The sequence below is a fragment of the Bolinopsis microptera genome, chromosome 11 (assembly GCF_026151205.1).
Source record: "Bolinopsis microptera isolate Bmic1 chromosome 11, MBARI_Bmic_1.0, whole genome shotgun sequence".
Classification (NCBI taxonomy): Eukaryota; Metazoa; Ctenophora; class Tentaculata; order Lobata; family Bolinopsidae; genus Bolinopsis; species Bolinopsis microptera.
Genome location: NC_087082.1, coordinates 18,380,136 through 18,400,907, shown reverse-complemented (window position 1 = coordinate 18,400,907; position 20,772 = coordinate 18,380,136). Strand labels below are relative to the sequence as shown.

The following is a 20,772-nucleotide window of genomic DNA, read 5'->3' as shown; positions in this document are numbered from 1 at the left end:
TCCTTTACTTAAAGTTAAATAATCACTGATCATTGAAAATAATGCCCACAATTTCAGCCCGATGCATGGAACTGGATCCGACTTGGGAACACGTTTCAGCAACACCCAGACTCCCTGTAGAACATGAAACACTTTTGACGGTGCAGTGCAGAGCGGGGTTGATGAGCAAGGGAGGAAACCAACTGAAATGCATGCATGGCGAAATAGCTCCTGTTAATGAGCCGCCACTTTGTGATACCATAGGTATGTTAAATAATAATATCATTATCATTACATTTAGATACATAACATTTTACCCTGTTTAATTTTCACCAAATATAATTTAGTGAAAATTTCGGCAAGCCTTGTATGGATACATGCAAGATTTCTTAATGACAATAAATGAAAATCGATTTAGCCCTGACCCTGCATACCCTGACCCTGACTGGCCTGGCTTTAACCCTGAGCCTGGCCCTAACCCGGCTGGCCCAAATATAACCATAACTTGTGCGGCCTCGCAGACATGATTTGTCCTAACACAGATATCTAACCTGAAAAGAATTGATAGTTTATTGTACAAGTTTGAAGCATTTTATGCTATACCAAACTCTTTGTAGTCAGTCATTACTGTAGTCAATATGGTAGAGATATGTGCCAGTGACACATGAACAGAATGATGATCCGCGTTCAGTGGGACATTCCAGACATTCATCATTATTTGAATTCATGTAGGTGTCTTCATCACAGGAGCAGTAGTTAGATCCAGTGAGGGAGGTTGATCTTGAAGGACAGGGGAGACAGGAGGTATTCGTGCTGGGTTCGGGGGAGTAGGTATTGGGCCCGCACTCGTAGCACTTGTTGCTGCCGGATTTTCTTTGTCCAGGGGGACAGACGAGATTGTTGGTGTTTGGCATGTCACACCACAACCAGACATCTTCATCATGGGTGGTATTTGTGACATTTGTTCCGTATGTGCATAGTGGGAAGGGTCTCTCCTTCGTTAGACAGTTCACGCTGCTAAGACTTATTGCTAAGTCTTTCTGACCCGGCATGTATTTTCGACCGAGGTTCCAGCTCATTACACCTTCATAGCCCATGATGCGACACACCAACTCCGCTGTTGAGTCATCGAATTTCTTTCCACTTACTGTCCCTCCGTTGTACATCAGTAGACCGTGTTCTTTCTGGGTGTGTCGCTTGTCTTTGCCCGCGAGGTAGAATTGGGAAGAGTCTCCGTACTGGGACCGAGGCAGGCACCAGATCCAGAGAGCGCTACTGTAGGGAGCTCCGTACTTTCTATATCGACATTGAGGAACTGTACTACCTGAACACTCAAGATATCGATACCTGATAGGCAAGCTCTGTTGCCAGCCGTAGGAATTTTTCATATGAGTGTAGTATGACTGGTAGCCCAACATGCGGCAAATCCAGGTCATCGTCTCGGTGCTCGGCCCGTAGTAGACTGTCCCTCCATCCACCATCAGAAGACCGTAAGTACTCTCTGTTGACAGCATGGTGTAGCTATTGGTCTTCATGAGATGAAAGTTGAGGCCTGCGATTCCTGAAATTATAACTACGTGTACAGCTAATATTTTAACATCTCTTTAAACTTTTATATGGATCTGAGAAAGTATGTAGAGGACAGCGCAATGTACACTGGAAGATCGGTGAAAGTACAGGCTGGTTAAATAAATCTATTTACCGACACAACAAGCTTTTAAAGGATTTAAAAACATTCAAAGTCCCACCAGGTGTTCTTTATTGCTGACAAACGTTTCATAATTTTTCCACGTCGCTCAAAGTGATCGAAATTGCATAAAACGAGGTGAAAGGTAATTTTTATAAAAACTTTGTTAACCACTCGTAAAGTTGTAAGAGTTTCAAGACTAATTACAGTGCAGCCACTTAAAACTAGAATAAGAATTTTAGTGCCCAAAATTTGGACCCCTTAGTGGTGTCAAAAACGCGAATCAAATAGGTAATAATTATTTTACTTTTAGTCTTTTGAGTCTATGTTATATTATGATATAACATATATATACAGGGTGGGCCAAAAGTCAGTACCCATACGTTGGCCTTAATAGCTCCGCCGTGTTTTATATTTGAGAGCTGTTGCTTTGCAGATGGCATACTGTACTTACTGGTTCGAGGATTCTGTCGTCAAAATTTGAAAATTCGAATATTTTAGACCACGCCCATTTAATATTAAAACACCTATATTGTTTTCTCTGAACATGCTGAACGCCTAATTTTGTCAGAGACGGTAGATTATCAAATGTTGCATATGATTTGTAAACATGAGGCAAAACGGATTAGAAATGACGAAGTTATCAAGCATTTTCTGTATCTCGTTAACAAAATTGACTGGGTGATTATGTGACAGCGTGACACACCACCTTAATTGGGCACCCTTAACAATTCCCATAATGTTTAACGGGGTAGTTAACGGGGTCATCTTATCACGTGATTAGGTAAACCAATCACCTGATCACACGTAATGAATAAACTCGTTATGCTTCATATCTCGGTCATCTGAGAAGCTACAGTTCTAATTCTTTCAGGACAAACGTAATTCGAATGGCCAAACACAATTCAATAACATTTAGCTTGATCCGACTATCCAAACTATCAAATAAATGTGAAAATGAACCTCCATTTAAAAAAATGAACGCGAATATTTTTCGAGTTGAAAAATTCCTCGAACCAGTGGTGGTACTAAGTCATACCAGAAAGAAGTATTTAAATTGGGCATTCAGTGACTGAGCTATAACGGCCAACGTATGGGTACTGACTTTTGGCCCACCCTGTATGTTATACCTATATAACATATAACATATAACAATATAACATGACATATTTTGGAAAATGTTTACACCCCCCCCCCCCCCCCCTCCGTAATCAGTTTTACACATAGCAGATTCCAAAACCCCATCCCTCACTTCTCGATTAGGTATTATATGAACGACCCCTAACCAGTAACTTGCAGGCCTGCTGTATTACTATTATGATTTTAAGAATTGGAAATTGTTTTCTTGATTTTAATGATTAATACAGTGTAAGTGGGGTTAAGATGCTATTATTTCCCCTGACCACAAATTCCTAATCCTACTAATTGTTGATAAAGCGCCTTTATATATCATCAAGGGATTTTAATAATAATAATGTACGTGAAAAGTTAAGGAATCTGGTGTCAGACTACAGTTTGTTCACCAATTTCCAATTATCCTGATTTTTTGAATTATACGACTAAAACATCTTTAGTGAGATCATCTTTGTGCAGTAAAACCTTTTTATACCGTGCCTTTCTTTCCCCACAATCAGGCCGAGTTGTGCAAGAACTGTGATTTATCATAGCTACCATGTACAGAGTGAACTCTACCCTTACAGTTACCTAGATTTAGCCCATTTCTAGGTAAATAAATTCTACCGACGTGTGATGGATCACATCACCATGATGATTAGTCGTTACTGATTTGATAACTGGATCGGATCAGTGATCTCTCTGGGTCAGTTTCATGACCCAAGGTCCGCCAAGGACACAATACGTGTATTATACAAGGCCCTAATGGGGGTATATGAAACGCGTGGCAGATTGTTTGAGAGGCTGCATAGCCATAGTCATAACAGGTTTGAGACAGGTTATTTCAGAGGCTAACAATACAATTACTTGATTATTTGACGTAAAACTGTAGCAACGACAGTTTTTCTCATTGATAAGACAAACACCCTCTATGAATCTGCAGCCTCCTAAGATGTTCACAACTAAATATAGCTATTTATAGCTTTGGTAAGGCGACCTTAAGTGACAAAAAAAAATATGAGTACTTTATATTAGGCAAGCTTTTCATTAGTAATAAGAAGCTAATTTGAAAAATTGTCATAAATCAATTGATAACATTATTTAACTAACCGTTCACGGAGATCGTCAGGTAGAGTAAAAGCAAAAACATATTATGTGACACAAAGTATTTGCTCCGTGAAAAGTAGCAGCTAACAAATATCGTTCAAAGGTAATGCATCTCTTCGGTTTTAATTAGTCAAGGAAGTTCATTTTTAATTTCTTACCCAAAAATCGGAAGGCGAAATTCCGACAAATTGAGTTAGTCAAAATTTCGCACTCCGATTTACAAAATATTCCATAAATTGATTATGAAATTAGTAATTTTATATGATCTGTATTATTTCATGAACGTTAGTCTCGTCAGAATAAAATCCTACACTGGTGATCGAATTCCCTATATACAGTCTACGGTTAGACGGGTTCCTGCTAATAAATGTAATTGATTTGTTATTGTAGTGTTCTAATTAATTTCAATTAATTAATTAGTTCTAATTACAACACACTACAAATCTATTACACGTAATGAGTTATGTAACGTAATTGTAACGTTCCGTCCATAACAAAGACGTGGGCCGGAACGTCGACAGCTATTTTAGGTACTATTTGTTTGGAAAACTGCGAGTGGGGACTCTCACTTTGTCCCAAAACATCAATTATATGACCGATCCACTTGGTCGACCTCCAAAATCCAAGTTTCAATAATTCATCATGAGAACCAGAAGGAATACGTTTACTGTTTTCGACTGTTTGCCTTGACTCAGACTGGATGTCCCATTTCCCAAGTGGCAATATTAGTGGAGTGACTACAGGTTACTGTTTAACTTTAAAAGCAATTACAAGATCTTGACTAAGAACATGAGCGTAAAGAAAGCTAAGAGGGTGAAAGAGAACAATGGATTGTGAAGAAAATCGTTGTTTCTGCTGCTCTCAGCGTTGACAAGACATTCGTTCCATTGTTTTATAGTTCATTATGCGACATAATGTATCCCTGAAAATCTTTTTCTCACCCTTTGACGGGCATCTTCAATTGTTGTAGAGATTATTTTAATGGTACTCAAGTCGTTAGTTTCACTAAGTTTTTCTTCCCCTCTCTCTCTCTCTCTCTCTCTCTCTCTCTCTCTCTCTCTCTCTCTCTCTCTCTCTCTCTCTCTCTCTCTCTCTCTCTCTCTCTCTCTCTCTCTCTCTCTCTCTCTCTCTCTCTCTCTCTCTCTCTCTCTCTAGAGAGAGAGAGAGAGAGCTTAGCTTCACTAAGTTTCTCAATATTGAGTATGGAGTAGGGAACATTAAGCTTTGGCCTTTGTTGTCCGGGTCCTGGTCAGAATCTTTGCCAGTCCTGATGTTAAAGACTGCAGCTGTTGATATAAATATCTCCGGGATTTCGACGCGGGATCATATTATCACTCAGCCCGGCCCGCTGTTATATAAACATCTCAAGGTGATATCATCCCGCCCCGGAAATTTGTATAAACCCGGCCCGCTTATTAGTCGTAACTGATGTTTATCATTCAATTCTCCGACTTACAATAATCAATGATACTGCTGATTAGAACTCGATAATAGTTACTGGGCCGCGCTCAGCCTGTCATTCCGCCAAATCTTTATGTTAATGAACATAATAGCCTGGGGTCCTCAGGTAAGATAATAGTAGAACAGTTAGACGCGCGATCACGTGGGCGCGTCACGTGCGTACCACGTGCCACCAATAGCATACGCCGAGTCTATACCACGTGACACGAAAGCGCACCACGTGATATGAAACATCGTAACCGTCCACTTCTTTTACACGCAAATTCCTGGGAACGTTGCCAAAGCAGCTAATTCTTGGAATTTCTTCAACGCGTGGCGTGAAAAGTTGGTGACTAGCTTGACTAGGGGGTGCACCATAAAAATAAACTTGCTCGGATTTTAAAAATTTTTGTACCATTGTTTTCTAGAGACTGTGAGAATTTTCACAGTACCAAATTTGTTATACCTTTTTGGAAAGATCAGTGAGTTTCGTCTAGGTGCCATATTTGATGGTGCGCGGCTTTTGGAGCAAAATTAGCTGTAAAAGTCGCGTAATTTGACCAAATTTGACCAAATTCGTTGATTTTTGTCGTATTATTTGGATATATCTTCAGTTCCTTGAATGAGATCATTCTGAAAATTGGTGACGACCTTCCAATAGGGCTTTCACAACTGTCCAAAAAATTTGGTAGATATCGGGGTTGATATAGTGATCAAAATGGGGCAAAATACGCTGCTTTTAGCTGTAACATAATGTCTGATGGTTGGATATGCTTTAAACTTTTCGGACACTTTCCTTGTAAGTCTATGAGTAAGCTTACCAATTTTTGTTGCAATTAGAGGTCGGGAAGGATACTTAATATCTATTTGTTTGAAGAAAATTGTGCTGGCCGAAATTAGCGCTAAAAAACCATCCTACAGTCGGCACGCGCGGCTCACTGTCGATGGCGCACTACCTAGCTTGACCATTGTTAATGATTTGCACTCCTGCGCGCAGTGTTGTGACCTCCCTTCGTCGTAATTAGCTCGTATTCAGATTGAACAATTTTGAAGTCAAATAAATGTTGTTTCTTTTAGACTTAAATAAACAATATGGATGTAGTCCGAAAGTAATTTGTCTACTAAATAACATTTTGAAACTATGAACAAAATTGGCGAAAATTTGCCGTAGATGTGACCAAAAAACTACGCGCAGAACTAAATATTTCTTCATAGACGCGTGAAAATTTTTGAGTTTAACATTGAATATTTTAGCTTGGTTATTGTAATACTTAATTTTCAAGTCTCTATCCGATAACTAAATATTTTATCTTTACGACAGTATAAAATTTGTTTGTATATTTGCTAAATTAAAAAAACAGTAGGAATAGAAACGTCGAAGGTCTTGCGCTTATTTCAGTCCCAAAATATACTCTAATCATAAACTTCATAAAACCCACTGAAAATGATGTCTACAGGCATATTATGATAATAAGATAAACACGATATTATAAAACTGGAATAAGTAAATTTAGATAATACACAATACTATCTACTTGAACACTGATAATGAGATAATACACAATATTGTACTAAGTGAATCTTTCCTAGTCAATTGCTTTCCAAACTAACACACTCCACTACGCACTCGCACTGCAATGACTAACAAAGGTAAATAGTAATTCAATATATAATAACTCAATCACTTCAATTATATAAAGTATCCAAATCACTATCAATCAATGTAACTTCTCTACTACAATATACCGACACTATTACTTGTCTTCTGTTGAGATCTCTACAATACACCGACACTATTACTTGTCTTCTGTTGAGATCTGTTGAGTTCTTCTCTGAAGTTCTTCGTACTGGAATCTATCTTAAGTACAATCCAATTGACTTATATTCACCGATAGTCCACACTGGTCACACCGACCGTACACTGTAATCTATCTTATCACCGATAGTACACACTGGTCACACTGACCGTACACTGTAATCTATCTTCTCACCGATAGTACACACTTCACACCGAAGAACACAACTCCTAACACAAGTCCACCAACATACAACAGCAACTGGCGTGGCTAGCAGCACTGGTACACCGTAGAGCAACCACCAACGTCGAGTAGACGAATAGCCTCCAAGATCACATCATTTTCCTAGAATGGATTAAGTTATGTTAGTATGGTATTTAATGAATAATGATGTACTTTATTATATAATATCATCATTAACATATTAAGCCCTTACACCTTCCCAAATCATTTAGCAAGGATTCAGAGCCAGTTTTTAAAATTAGCTTTCGAATATCATTGTTAAGACATAAAACTATAAATAAATGAGTGCCTTTTTCTCTTTCGTCTCGATAGTTTCTCTTTCATTTTAACATTATACATTAGTAAAAGCAATCAGCGATCTTTATTAATCATTGAAAGAGTAGAGTAATTGGTCCTCGTCAATGTTTAGTGTCTGATTACAGTTTCGGTCCGACCTCCACAACTGAAAAGATATTGGGGTATTATCAGTTATGTAAATGGAAAAATTATATTTGCATCATAAAACTATGAAAACATTGAAACTAATGTTTTTGAAGGCTCGCCTATTCGTTTAAGCAATCAAATAGTCAGTGCATGCACAGTAAAGAACAGTTGAAGGCACCGGGAATGTTTCAAATATAACCTCTGTCTACTATCAAGTATCAGACCACACACTCCACTATCCACTATGTACTATAATGTACAATGGCAATTAAAATGTGTTCCCGCCATTTTAAAATCCGCGCATCTTGCGCCGTGACCATGACGGTCACAGCGCATGCTGGTGAACGGAGGTAGGCTGGTGAACGAGTTATTGGGACAAAATTGGAACATTTTGGAACATTGGTTACATCGGTTGTAGACATGCAGTGATTCCCAAACTTGGTTTGAGTGGTCCTAGGACCAATCTAAACGCTTTCCGGCCAGTTTTAAACCGTTCTGAGCACTTTTAGTTTTAGGAGAATATTAATTTTTGTTCATTTTCGTGCATTCCATGAACCTGGGTAATTTTCATGCTCATTGGAATTTAGAAGGTAAAATAACTCACATAACAGTGCTCCCGACAAGTTTCACGGATATAGTGATTGAGTTTCTAGTCACCTAGCCTCTTGGCCTGAAAGATTTCTTGTTCGGCAGGGTGACTGCTTGAACGTCAACTTCAACCTTTCCCACTGTGCACTGCATCGAATCGAGGTAGAGTTGTTAACTGAAATATTACATTCAGTCTAGCGACCTTTAAATCTGGGTCAAACTTAGTATTTCTGAAAGTTTCGCAAAATGTTATTGATTACAGAGGGTGTGTCACGCCACTCTCTCCTTAAGATCTTGCAGATGTTAGCACCATACCGTACCTGTTCATTATAATAGCCCTAGACTATTGCATGAGACAAGCCTTAAGCAAGCACCCTGAAATAGGATTTACCATTTAGCCTTATAGGAGTAGGAGAGTCAAGGTGGAGAAGATATCGGTCACTGGTTTTGTGGATGACATTGCTCTGATAGCAGATACTGAAAAGGAGACAGAGACGCTGATGCAAGAGATAGAAAGGGTTGCTGCCACAGTGGGACTTAGAATGAATGAAGGGAAAAACTAAATTCATTACTCAGAACATCGAGAACCCTGATACCATCAAGTCTCTGGGTAACCATGCTGAAAGAAAGCCTGTCTCTGAAGAAGGAGAGACGATAAAAACGTGATACGATACGGTATGTTGAAATAAAGCCTGTCTCTGAAGAAGGAGAGACGATAAAAACGTGATACGATACGGTATGTTGAAATAAAGCCAGTCTCTGAAGAAGGAGAGATGATAAATACGTGATACGAAACGGTATGCGAAAGCTATGTAGTTGATCAGACTTAAAGTTACGTGTTCTTAAGAGGGTGAGAGGTTCTTTAGTAAGGCCGACTGATTAAATGAGGCTCTGAAATGAACAGGAATCTAGCAATAATAGCATGGAGAGTGGGGAAATCAAAACGCGGAATAATAATCTAACTCTAAGTTAACGATAAACTGGTACAGAAATCAAAAGTCCGAACACGGAGTCTAGGAGTAGGAAATAGCTGTGAACCAAACAAACAGAATGGCACCCGTGCATGATATATTAAAATATGTACCGTTCTAGGATGCCTCCGCAAACTTTTGCTCCTCTGTAAATGCATGTGTTAGTGCTGTAGCGAAAGCTATGTAGTCGATCAGACTTCAAGTTACGTGTTCTTAAGAGGGTGAGAGGTTCTTTAGTAAGGCCGACTGATTAAATGAGGCTCTGAAATGAACAGGAATCTAGCAATAATAGCATGGAGAGTGGGGAAATCAAAACGCGGAATAATAATCTAACTCTAAGTTAACGATAAACTGGTACAGAAATCAAAAGTCCGAACACGGAGTCTAGGAGTAGGAAATAGCTGTGAACCAAACAAACAGAATGGCACCCGTGCATGATATATTAAAATATGTACCGTTCTAGGATGCCTCCGCAAACTTTTGCTCCTCTGTAAATGCATGTGTTAGTGCTGTAGCGAAAGCTATGTAGTCGATCAGACTTCAAGTTACGTGTTCTTAAGAGGGTGAGAGGTTCTTTAGTAAGGCCGACTGATTAAATGAGGCTCTAAAATGAACGGGAATCTAGCAATAATAGCATGGAGAGTGGGGAAAATCAAAAAGCGGAATAAATAATCTAATTCTATAAGTTAACGATAAACTGGTACAGAAATCAAAAGTCCGAACAAGGAGTCTAGGAGTAGGAAATAGCTGTGAACCAAACAAACAGAATGGCACCCGTGCATGATATATTAAAATATGTACCGTTCTAGGATGCCTCCGCAAACTTTTGCTCCTCTGTAAATGCACGTGTTAGTGCTGTAGCGAAAGCTATGTAGTCGATCAGACTTCAAGTTACGTGTTCTTATTAGGGTGAGAGGTTCTTTAGTAAGGCCGACTGATTAAATGAGGCTCTGAAATGAACAGGAATCTAGCAATAAAAGCATGGAGAGTGGGGAAAATCAAAACGCGGAATAATAATCTAACTCTAAGTTAACGATAAACTGGTACAGAAATCAAAAGTCTAGGAGTAGGAAATAACTGTGAACCAAACAAACAGAATGGCACCCGTGCATGATATGTTAAAATATGTTCCGTTCTAGGATGCCTCCGCAAACTTTTGCTCCTCTGTAAATACACGTGTTAGTGCTATAGCGAAAGCTATGTAGTCGATCAGACTTCAAGTTACGTGTTCTTATTAGGGTGAGAGGTTCTTTAGTAAGGCCGACTGATTAAATGAGGCTCTGAAATGAACGGGAATCTAGCAATAATAGCATGGAGAGTGGGGAAAATCAAAAAGCGGAATAAATAATCTAACTCTAAGTTAATGATAAACTGGTACAGAAATCAAAAGTCCGAACACGGAGTTTAGGAGTAGGAAATAGCTGTGAACCTAACAAACAGAATGGCACCCGTGCATGATATATTAAAATATGTACCGTTCTAGGATGCCTCCGCAAACTTTTGCTCCTCTGTAAATGCACGTGTTAGTGCTGTAGCGAAAGCTATGTAGTTGATCAGACTTAAAGTTACGTGTTCTTAAGAGGGTGAGAGGTTCTTTAGTAAGGCCGACTGATTAAATGAGGCTCTAAAATGAACGGGAATCTAGCATGGAGAGTGGGGAAAATCAAAACGCGGAATAAATAATCTAACTCTAAGTTAACGATAAACTGGTACAGAAATCAAAAGTCCGAACACGGAGTCTAGGAGTAGGAAATAGCTGTGAACCAAACAAACAGAATGGCACCTGTGCATGATACGTTAAAATATGTACCGTTCTAGGATGCCTCCGCAAACTTTTGCTCCTCTGTAAATGCACGTGTTAGTGCTGTAGCGAAAGCTATGTAGTCGATCAGACTTCAAGTTACGTGTTCTTATTAGGGTGAGAGGTTCTTTAGTAAGGCCGACTGATTAAATGAGGCTCTAAAATGAACGGGAATCTAGCATGAAGACTGGGGAAAATCAAAAAGCGGAATAAATAATCTAACTCTAAGTTCTCCACTACCTGAATATTGATCGGGAACAGGTTAGCCGCGTATGTGGAAAGAGTGAGTTAGATTATAGGTAACAACGGGTAGTCTCAAGCTACCCGTCTTTGCACCGTAACTTAGCCATCTGATCTAGAAGAGGAAGGAAGGTTATCATCTACACATACTGTATTAGGAAGTTAATCGTGTCCTAGCTATACAGATCATACCTTATTAAGAAGTTTATCGTATCCTGAAAAAAATACCTTATTAGGAAGTTTATCGTGTCCTAGAAACAGGCCATATAACAGAATTATCACTTTCTCCTCCTCCCAATCCACAGTATTCCGGAGTTTCTGCAACGTCACTAAAACTGCAAAATATTGTAAGTTCATATGTAGATTCTATAAAAGGTTTGAATTAAAGCAGAGAGGTTAATAAGCACTTATCATATTTAGATTATAGTTCAGTCAGTTTTTTTTGAGACGCCTCCATGAACCACCACGGGGCGACCTGCCCAGTAGTAAGAGCTGCCCAGTAGTAAGAGCTGCAGGAAATCACAAAAGCAATGAGGAATGTTGAAATTAAATGACTTTTGTCATTTATGGGTGCTTGTATAATAATTTTACCGCAAGATTTTGATAATCTTTGTAATAAACTAGTGCAATGATTGGACAAGTCACAATCAACAATGATAAAAGTGTTTTATATAAAATAACCTAAAGCGAGAATGTCGTTAGTTAACTATAAAATACAGTACCAAGCGATGTATTAAAGTAACACAATTATACTCGTTCTAATTGATATTAGCTTACTTTGATTCAACGAAAACCTACCTTTTATCTGCTTTCGTGAAATTCAAAAGTGATGTTAAAGTAACACGAGCCCTTTAAAGCTTGCAGGGGTTCCTCCTATTATCGTTGATCAATTATGTACCAAGTACACTATGTAATACAGCAAAGTCGTCAGTCGATAACTGCTGTTAAAGCCATGAAAGTTCAAAGCGAGTGCAGAAACAACAAATGGCGCGAAATCATAATGTTCAAGCCACACGTACAAAGTATGATCTGCATTATGCTCCTTCATCAACTAATTCTAGTTTTAAACGATTTTGACACGCTAAAATGCGCGCGTGGATTTGCGCGGCGCGTAGAAAAATTTTAAAGCTGTCGGATAGAGGTTAATAAATTTTTCTACTGTCAACACAGCCCAAGTTATTCATGTTTTAATATCAAAAAATGTCCGATTTTTTTGTATTATTTTTAACTAATTTCCTTTTCAAATCGCTGACACATCAAAATTATTTTACGAAAGTACATTAAATTTTCACAGAAAGCAAGCTCAATCGTTTCACGATGGGACCACGTTGAATAGAGCCGCGCTATTTTCTATCCCGTTTGGCGCTGCTAGTCGCGCTTGCGTCCGCGCGTTACGCGTACGTCATGTAAAATATTGAAATCACAAATGCGACCTTATTGTTGCGCGCGCGACCATGCGCTACCCATTTCCATGTTTTGAATTAAAAAATCGACGTACGACCACAGTATATAAATTTTGAAACAATTAATTATTTGGTAATTGATGCATCTAGAGTCATTTTAATATAGCTTGTATACATTTTTATTGTTATGCATAGATAGATAGCCTGATGAATCGAGCGCTAATTCTAATGCAGAAGAAATGACTACTTATGAGCAAACAAACCGCCTAGTTTGATGTTAACTTTCGTATTCTTTACTATTTAAGCAAATTGTATTGTTGGCTGATATTTTTCCAGCTTTAAATTTGATATCGTCCACAAGTTTCGGGAAATGATGTTTGTAGATTTGAGACTGTATGCTCACGACCTTTTGTAAATACATATATGAAGAATATAATAGAACATCATATCACCTATTCTTTGATATAAAGTGAAAATCTCCAAATAAGATTTCATTGAATCCTCGATCTGACACTTTCAAAGATATTCAAATCATTGGTAACATATTGATTGTTGTAGATCACAGGTCTATGAATTCTCACATACCATCTCCATGACGAAGCACACAATTTTTCCTACTTGAGGCCGTACAGTGAGTTCTAATGGCTTGTCCCAAATGCATCAATGTGCTTGACTTCTATAACTTAACATTTGCATTATGAGCCTTTAATCTTATGTCCCAACTCCCATCGTATAGATGATTGATATTTCTTACAAGCACACAACAGAATTTCTTCTATAGGCTTCTTTTGAAAATTTCTTTGTTGTCTTTTTAAACCAAGAATATATTGCTCTATGAGATAATGCCATTTTCGAAAGATTTGAAGATGAATGTTTATTAGTGGGCTACAAAATCCTGCCACTCATCATTGCCTATTGTAAAGTAAAATTATTTCTTGGAGCACTTAAATCAACCACCTGCCACAATACAAATTCTCGCATTCCAATAAATTGTTTGGGGACCAGCTTTTGGTAAAAATGTTATTATATGTTTATTGTTTCTTATTACCCATATTTTGACCAATTGTAAAAATATATATGCTCAAATGGATATTCTTTTAATTAAGTACCGGGGAAAGAAGGTGGACACCAAACATGAGATACATCTATCAGAAGTCTCCTACAATCTCATCCCTGCCCCTTTAATGGAGTCTAAATAATGGAGCAGATCATGCGTTTTGAAACTTTTATATATTAGATTGTTAAAGATTTAAAATATTGTGCTCTGCCAATTGCAACACTAAAAATTTGATTGTGCTCTGCCAATCGCATCACTTGATTTAATTGAATGTATATTAAATACATTTTGACACATTTTTCCTTTTATTTACTATCGAAACTTCTATTAGGGAAAACGAAATCTATTCTAATCAATTCAATTTAGGTGCCTACAGTTCATGTATGATGAATCTACTGGTTAGTGGTGACGACGCAGTCTTAACATTGGAGTGAGCCAATCTAATCCAAGCAAGTGAGGGAAATAATTTTATTTTAAACCTGGCGTGCACCAAGTTGGAAATGCAGTATCCAAGACAACCCACCATTATTAAAGGCTAGTTAGACATTTAAATTGAGTACACAACAGTTTGGTTAGGAATAAGGTTAAGGTTCCTAAAGTCATAATAACTATCTGTTACCCCTACCCTTGCATTATTTTAAATTTGTTTCACTAAAAAGTTTGTTTCACTATTTCTCACTCTTATCCTAAAAGTAGTTTATTATGATCATAGTTCTATAATACATGGGAAGTATCTGTGCAGCCCCACAACCAAGTCTACTCTTGGTTTTAGGGCTGCACAGATACTGCCCCACTCAATTCCCAATCCAAAACTGGACATCTTTTAGGTTACATAACTCAATGCACTCAATGATGGTAGCCATAAAGCACATCACTCCATTTCTATCCTTTAACACACTATGATTTATTAAAACATTGTTACAGGCATTATTACTCAAATTTCTATTAAAATGAAACTGTAACCTTGCAGTGCAGAGTATGAATCAACCCCGAAATGTTGCTATTTAACAATTAACATAGCAATTAGAAAGATAGATTATTGTGTTTATCCTTAGAATTCTATTAGTTGTATAATGTAAAACCGGTATAGTGTTGGAATTGTTCTCTGAATTTTGTAAAATTGATCCAGAAGATCAGAAAGGGATGCACTTATGCATCAAAATGTTATGTATCCCAAATTTCTTGTTCCCAAGGTATTACATTTTTCACTCAGTGAGTGTTTCTGATTAAAGTATGAGTGTTGGGTGTTTGTCATGTAATGTAGGGCTGATCAGTGGTCAGTTATTTTGATTGATAATTAACTGTGACATAATGGGACTGTTGAAAAGCACTGCGCTATTTCTATTCCGTTTGGCTCTGCTAGTTGCACTTGACCACGCGCTACATGTATGTCATATCATTGATCATGTTTTTATTTGTTTAGATACAAGCCATCATAATTAAAGTGAAGTAAATAATTCAGTATCTTAATTAGGTGGCTGCATTTTGTTTTGAGTTTAGTAGGTCCTAGTATTTATCCCTATGCAGTCACTCAGATAAGTTTTATACCAGGACACTTCAACAAAAACACATATTCTGCCCACAATAAGGGGCCATAATTGTTTCAATTATGCAAATGTATAGGATTATTATTATCATTACCTTGATGCAGTTATCTGTGCACATATGAATAGTCCAAATATACATTTTTTTTTAATTGTGCATAAAAAGCGGCCACTTTGTTGATTTTATTTGGATTCGATCTAAGTACCACTGATCTGATATTATTTTCATTGTCGGGCTGAAATAAAACTTGTGAAAATTCCAAGAATGCACTGAGCACATTTATGCGCATTGCTAAGCATCTGGCTAATTTAATACTGCAACTGGCTAATGTATAATTGAGATAATTAACATGACCTTTATTCAGATGACGGTAAGATGATTTCGATGATGTCAAAACCGTTGGAGAGATGGATGCCTCATCTACCCCTGGTTGGCTCACAATACATATGATTATTCTGTTTGATATTTTTTCCTCCTCTCCAATCATTGTTGGTCTTCAGCTGTATGAGGTAATTTATTTCAAACAACTAAGCCTGATGCAAATGATCTTAAATATTATTAAGATCTGTCTTTCTTGTATGATCACATAATTCCGTGTTCTTGATGGAAGGCCACATGCACTGTTTTCAAACTTTAAAACAACGACCAAGCACTATGTTGTTTTTGTTCTAATCATGATCAGTTTATAGTTATCTTCTGATCTATTTAATTTGAGGCAAGCCACGCTTATAATACTTATTGTATCTTTACTAATAAGCTTGATCATATTCTCAGTAAATGAAGGTTTTTAAATGAGCATGTGCTTCGTTACTTTTAGGATAAACTTACTTGTCGCTAGCTGCTGTAATGGCTACATTGTTATTTGTTGTGCTAATGATACCAAAATCGTAGAATAGAGAGAGAGAGAGAGATTGTACTGACTGAAATAGTGGTGACTGGAGAACTCAGAAATACAAATCTGTGCAACATCTTAAAATTCCTAGTTTGATAGCCCTTACAACTCCCTCTGACACACACCGTTTAGTAAGTACTGTAATACTATTTTAAATACGTCCTTAGATAAAGAGATATTGGTCATATTTTACCGGGGGAGGAGGGGGGACCCCGGGATCAGGTACTGAGTACTGTTAACTGTACGTGACGTTGGGGTGGTGTGTCATATATTCTTCCAAAACACAGTTAGTACTTTTGTACTAAGTGGCGGATCTGCTGCTCATTTCCCAGAAAAACAGTTTGTACTGTATGCTACTAAATAGTGAGTCTTAGGTCTAATTTGCCCAAAAACAGTTAGTAAATTAAGATATAATTTATTAAACAGAGTGCGATTGATCTTTTGTATAATTTTAAAAAGTGGCCTTTGGCTTTGTTGACTTTTCCGTTTGAGAAGGTGCAGTGTTTAATTTATTTTAAAATGTATTTCAACTACTGGTTCTTAAATGATGTGTGATATGTATAGTACACATTACATACATGCCATGTGTGTAATTGTAATCTGTAAACATGTGGGCGTGTGTTAGTGTATGTTTTTAATTAAGCATAGATATCTCAACTGTTAGTTTCATTGTTTACATTCAATATCGGATCCTTTTAAAACTAAAAAGTCATATTTAATGAGCTGTTTAAAGCAATTTCTGGGTGGGTATCTTATTTTATAAACCAAGACATAGTACAGTGATTTCTCAACAGTTAGTACCACAAAAGCCGGTAAAAGGGGGTGGGTGTCTTAATTATTATCTTAAAAACAGTTAATACATGATCCCTTGACTGATGACTACTACCTCTCGGTCAACGACATATTCGACAACCACCACATTACCACAATCGTCAACTTCACAAACCGCACCAAACGCTTAATAGTACCAGAAGAACTGGATCAGACTGGCGTAACTTAGCGCATTAACACATTACTTATGCAGCCTTGCCTAACTGATTTATAATCTCATCTGGTACCAAAGCGCGGTATTCCCATTCATATCATTACCACCACCGTCCTCCACAATTCACACTGTTGTCCCCGACAAACCCCCCCTCATCCCAGAGGTAGGCAAAGCATCTTAATGCTATCCTCTAGTGGGCTTTCTATGCCCCCCCCGCCCCCCCCCCCCCCCCCCCCCCCCCCCCCCCCCGATTTTACTGCTGCTAGGTAAAAATACTTTCATAGGTTCAATAGGTAGGTACTGCAATTGTATGGCATGAATATCTATAAAATTGTTTACACGTTTAGCGACAGTGAAAAGAAATCATAACAGCCACTTATTCTTGGAGATGGCAAAAAGATCAAATAAGCTAAAAGAAGCTTGTATTAATCCTCTTGATGTGGTATCTCCTCTATTTCAGAAGTCTTGGCCCAGATTTCTCTGGTCTACTAGACGTGGAGCACAGGTGTAAGTCTACTTCAAATGTTTGTTGAGAGTGTCGGTTGAGTGTTAGCAAATAACTCTTTCCAACGTAGATTGATGGCCATTGCAAAAATATTCTCCTGTACCATAGCGAGTAGATCATCTTTTGCTTTCTTGGACCAAGACTGAGTGCTGTGTTGTGAGTGTGAGTAGAAATGGTGACCTTTCCTCTTCGGGGGCGGGGGAGGAGTGGTAGTGAAATGTTGATGGGGAAGCGGGAGAAGTAGAGAGGGAGTTGTGGAGTATTTTGTGGAGCGGTTTGAGGAACAAACTAAATAACCTTCGAATAGATTTCGTAATTCCTGCTAGCATTGTACAAAATTTCTGGGATTAAATCCTGAAAAGTAGCGAATAGTATTGCCGATCAGGCCAGGACCATGTAAAAGTGTAACATTCCTTCTCCGAGAACAAATGTAAGTTGAAGCAAAATTACTATTGCCAATTATTTGCCAATGCTGATGAAAAAATGTTATTAAGATTTAGAAAGTTCTGAGATTATTATCTATCATACAATTTTGACACAACTCACGACTTGCTGAGGTTATGTTTCAAATTCGTTTCACATTATTAATCTTTGACAGGGAGTTAATTCTGCCACAAAAGAAAAGAATGAACTGATGAACTCGTTCATACTACCCCTCGCTCTTCAACTGTTGGAGAAAACTTCCTTCTATCGCTGCTCGCAACACAGCAGAACTTGGTTTAATTCTGTGCGCTAAAATTTTGCAAACGAGGCCTAAAATACTGTTATGTAGGATAGACTGTTATGTAGGATAGACGGAATCGTTTCAGTAACTTTCTTGATCATCTTTAGAAACTCTTTCAACAACATTGATAAAGTCCAGTTTGCCTGCTGAAATTTCAGAATCTTGCTCTACTTTACGGAAGGCGCGAATGTAAAATCTATGAATTGTAAAAAAAGCAATTAATGTCAGTTAAGAGTTAAAATTTGAATATGCATGATATGGTCGGTCGAATATAATATAATGAATTGATCCAAAGCCAGCAGGCTTTTCGCACTGGCCAGTATTGCTTTTTGAAGGGAAACGCTACAATGCTCATCAAGGAGCAAATCCTGGTTCGCGTAACCAATATCAAACGCATCATGGAATCCATTTTCTGAGATAGGATTCACATTTAATCATCAAAACTCTTCTTACTGATTGTTCAACAGAATGAGAGTAAGTAGTGGTAGTTTTGAATTATTTTCAGACTTTCAATATCGATGGGGTTTGAGAATAATTGGGCCTTGGGAACATATTTCCAATCCGGAGTTATGGCAAATTACGTGTTAGTAATAATGTCAATGATTATATCTGTGTTCGTGTATTAATCTAACTACTGACTTTATTTGTTTATCTCAATAAGATATTGTATTTACCTTATATTTATAAATAATATAGATAAAGCAAAAGCATTCGACCAGATGTGGGTTTGAGTCTGGCCAGGTGCTGAAATCTTCGAAATCTTTGAATTCGTAGAATTTAACCCCTGGTCAGACTCGAACCCACACTGAGTTTAGTTATTGCTTGTGTCAATATATGGAATTAGTCTATTGCTGTCATGACCGAGCCATTGTGGTAACTGGTCATTTTGATACTATGTGTTATTATATTGTGCTACAATGCACTATTCGATCAAACTGATAACATTTTCAATTGTTATATTGTTAAGATTGGCGTTCAAAATTGCACGCGAATGTATTACAATAACACAGAAACATCGTCTTTGATCATCTCTATCTCTAAACCATTCTGTCGTGCCATTCTGGAAATTTGCACACATAAAGTTAAGATGATGTCCAATATATTCTGAGTTTTCTGGGAGGGCTAATAATGAGGTTCTCTTGCAGTGGTCTGTCGAAAACTGATTACTTTACGCACATTTTATAGTCAACTTTATTACGTGTCAGTACTCAGTAATAAAGTGAATGATGGAGTATTATATTTGTGGTAGTGTTTTAATCTAACTAATAACCTAATTTGTTTATCTCAATGATATCTTATATTTATAAACTTAATGGATAAAGCAAAAGCATTAAGCTGGGTGTGGGTTCGAAGCTCACCGGGATTTGAAATCGAAGATTTGAAATCGAAGATTTCAACCCCCGGTGAGCTTCGAACCCACACCCAGCTTACTACTCACATTGTAAGCATCTAAACAGTCCACTGATCTCATGATCGAGCTGTTGTGGTAACTAATCTTTCTAATACTATGTGTTATTATATTCTGTTACAATGCACTATTCTATCAAATCTCTAATATTTTCAATGCTTACAATTGGCGTTCAATGCTTACATCTTACAATTGGCGTTAAATATTGCACGCGAATGTATTAAAATAACACAGAAACATCGTGTTTGATCATCTCTATCTCGAAACCATCTTGTCGAGCCATTCTGAAAATTTGCACACATAAAGTTGAGATGATTTCCAATATATTCTCAGTTTTCTGGGTAGGATAAAAATGAAGTTCTCTTGCAGTGGTCTGTCGAAAACTGATTACTTTACGCACATTTGATAGTCAACTTCATCAAAAAGTTAACTGATAAAATTTATACTGGGATGCAGAACAAAGGATTCTCTTTAAAACTGAAACATGAACTAATGATATGCCAAGTAAAGATAGAGCTGGAAGCCAATGGGAATCATGATGAAATATTTGCCTGGCAACACTCAGCGCGCGAAAAATCTCTAGTGCAATGCGCTTCCAGTGGTCCCATCGTGCGTTTTAGAACTAAATTAAAAAAGAATTTAATATAAAAATGTTAAAACTTTAAAATTATCGATGGAATAAATTGCCAACGTCCAAATGTGTGTAAAATACGACGAAGGGAGGTCACAACACTGCGCGCAGGAGTGATTTGGCCCGGCGCGCGCTACTTCGTAGCACTTGCCGTCGAGAAGAAAGCGGCGCTGGGCGCGCGCTACTTCGAAGAAATTTAGACGAGTAACATCCGTCAACGACTAGCCAGCTACC

General features: G+C 37.7%; 1 protein-coding gene and 1 long non-coding RNA gene across 2 annotated transcripts in view; both read right to left on the bottom strand.

Moving 5' to 3' along the window:
* LOC134823189 (polyunsaturated fatty acid 5-lipoxygenase-like) overlaps positions 1–20,772 on the bottom strand; it is a 1,185,970-nt gene that overhangs the window by 338,483 nt on the left and 826,715 nt on the right. The window lies entirely within an intron of this gene.
* On the bottom strand, positions 7,558–12,364 carry LOC134823111 (uncharacterized). Its single transcript, XR_010161252.1, has 4 exons — positions 12,187–12,364; positions 11,617–11,723; positions 8,393–8,551; positions 7,558–7,807 (listed from the first exon to the last, which is right to left on the bottom strand). It is a non-coding gene; the product is annotated as an uncharacterized LOC134823111 (long non-coding RNA).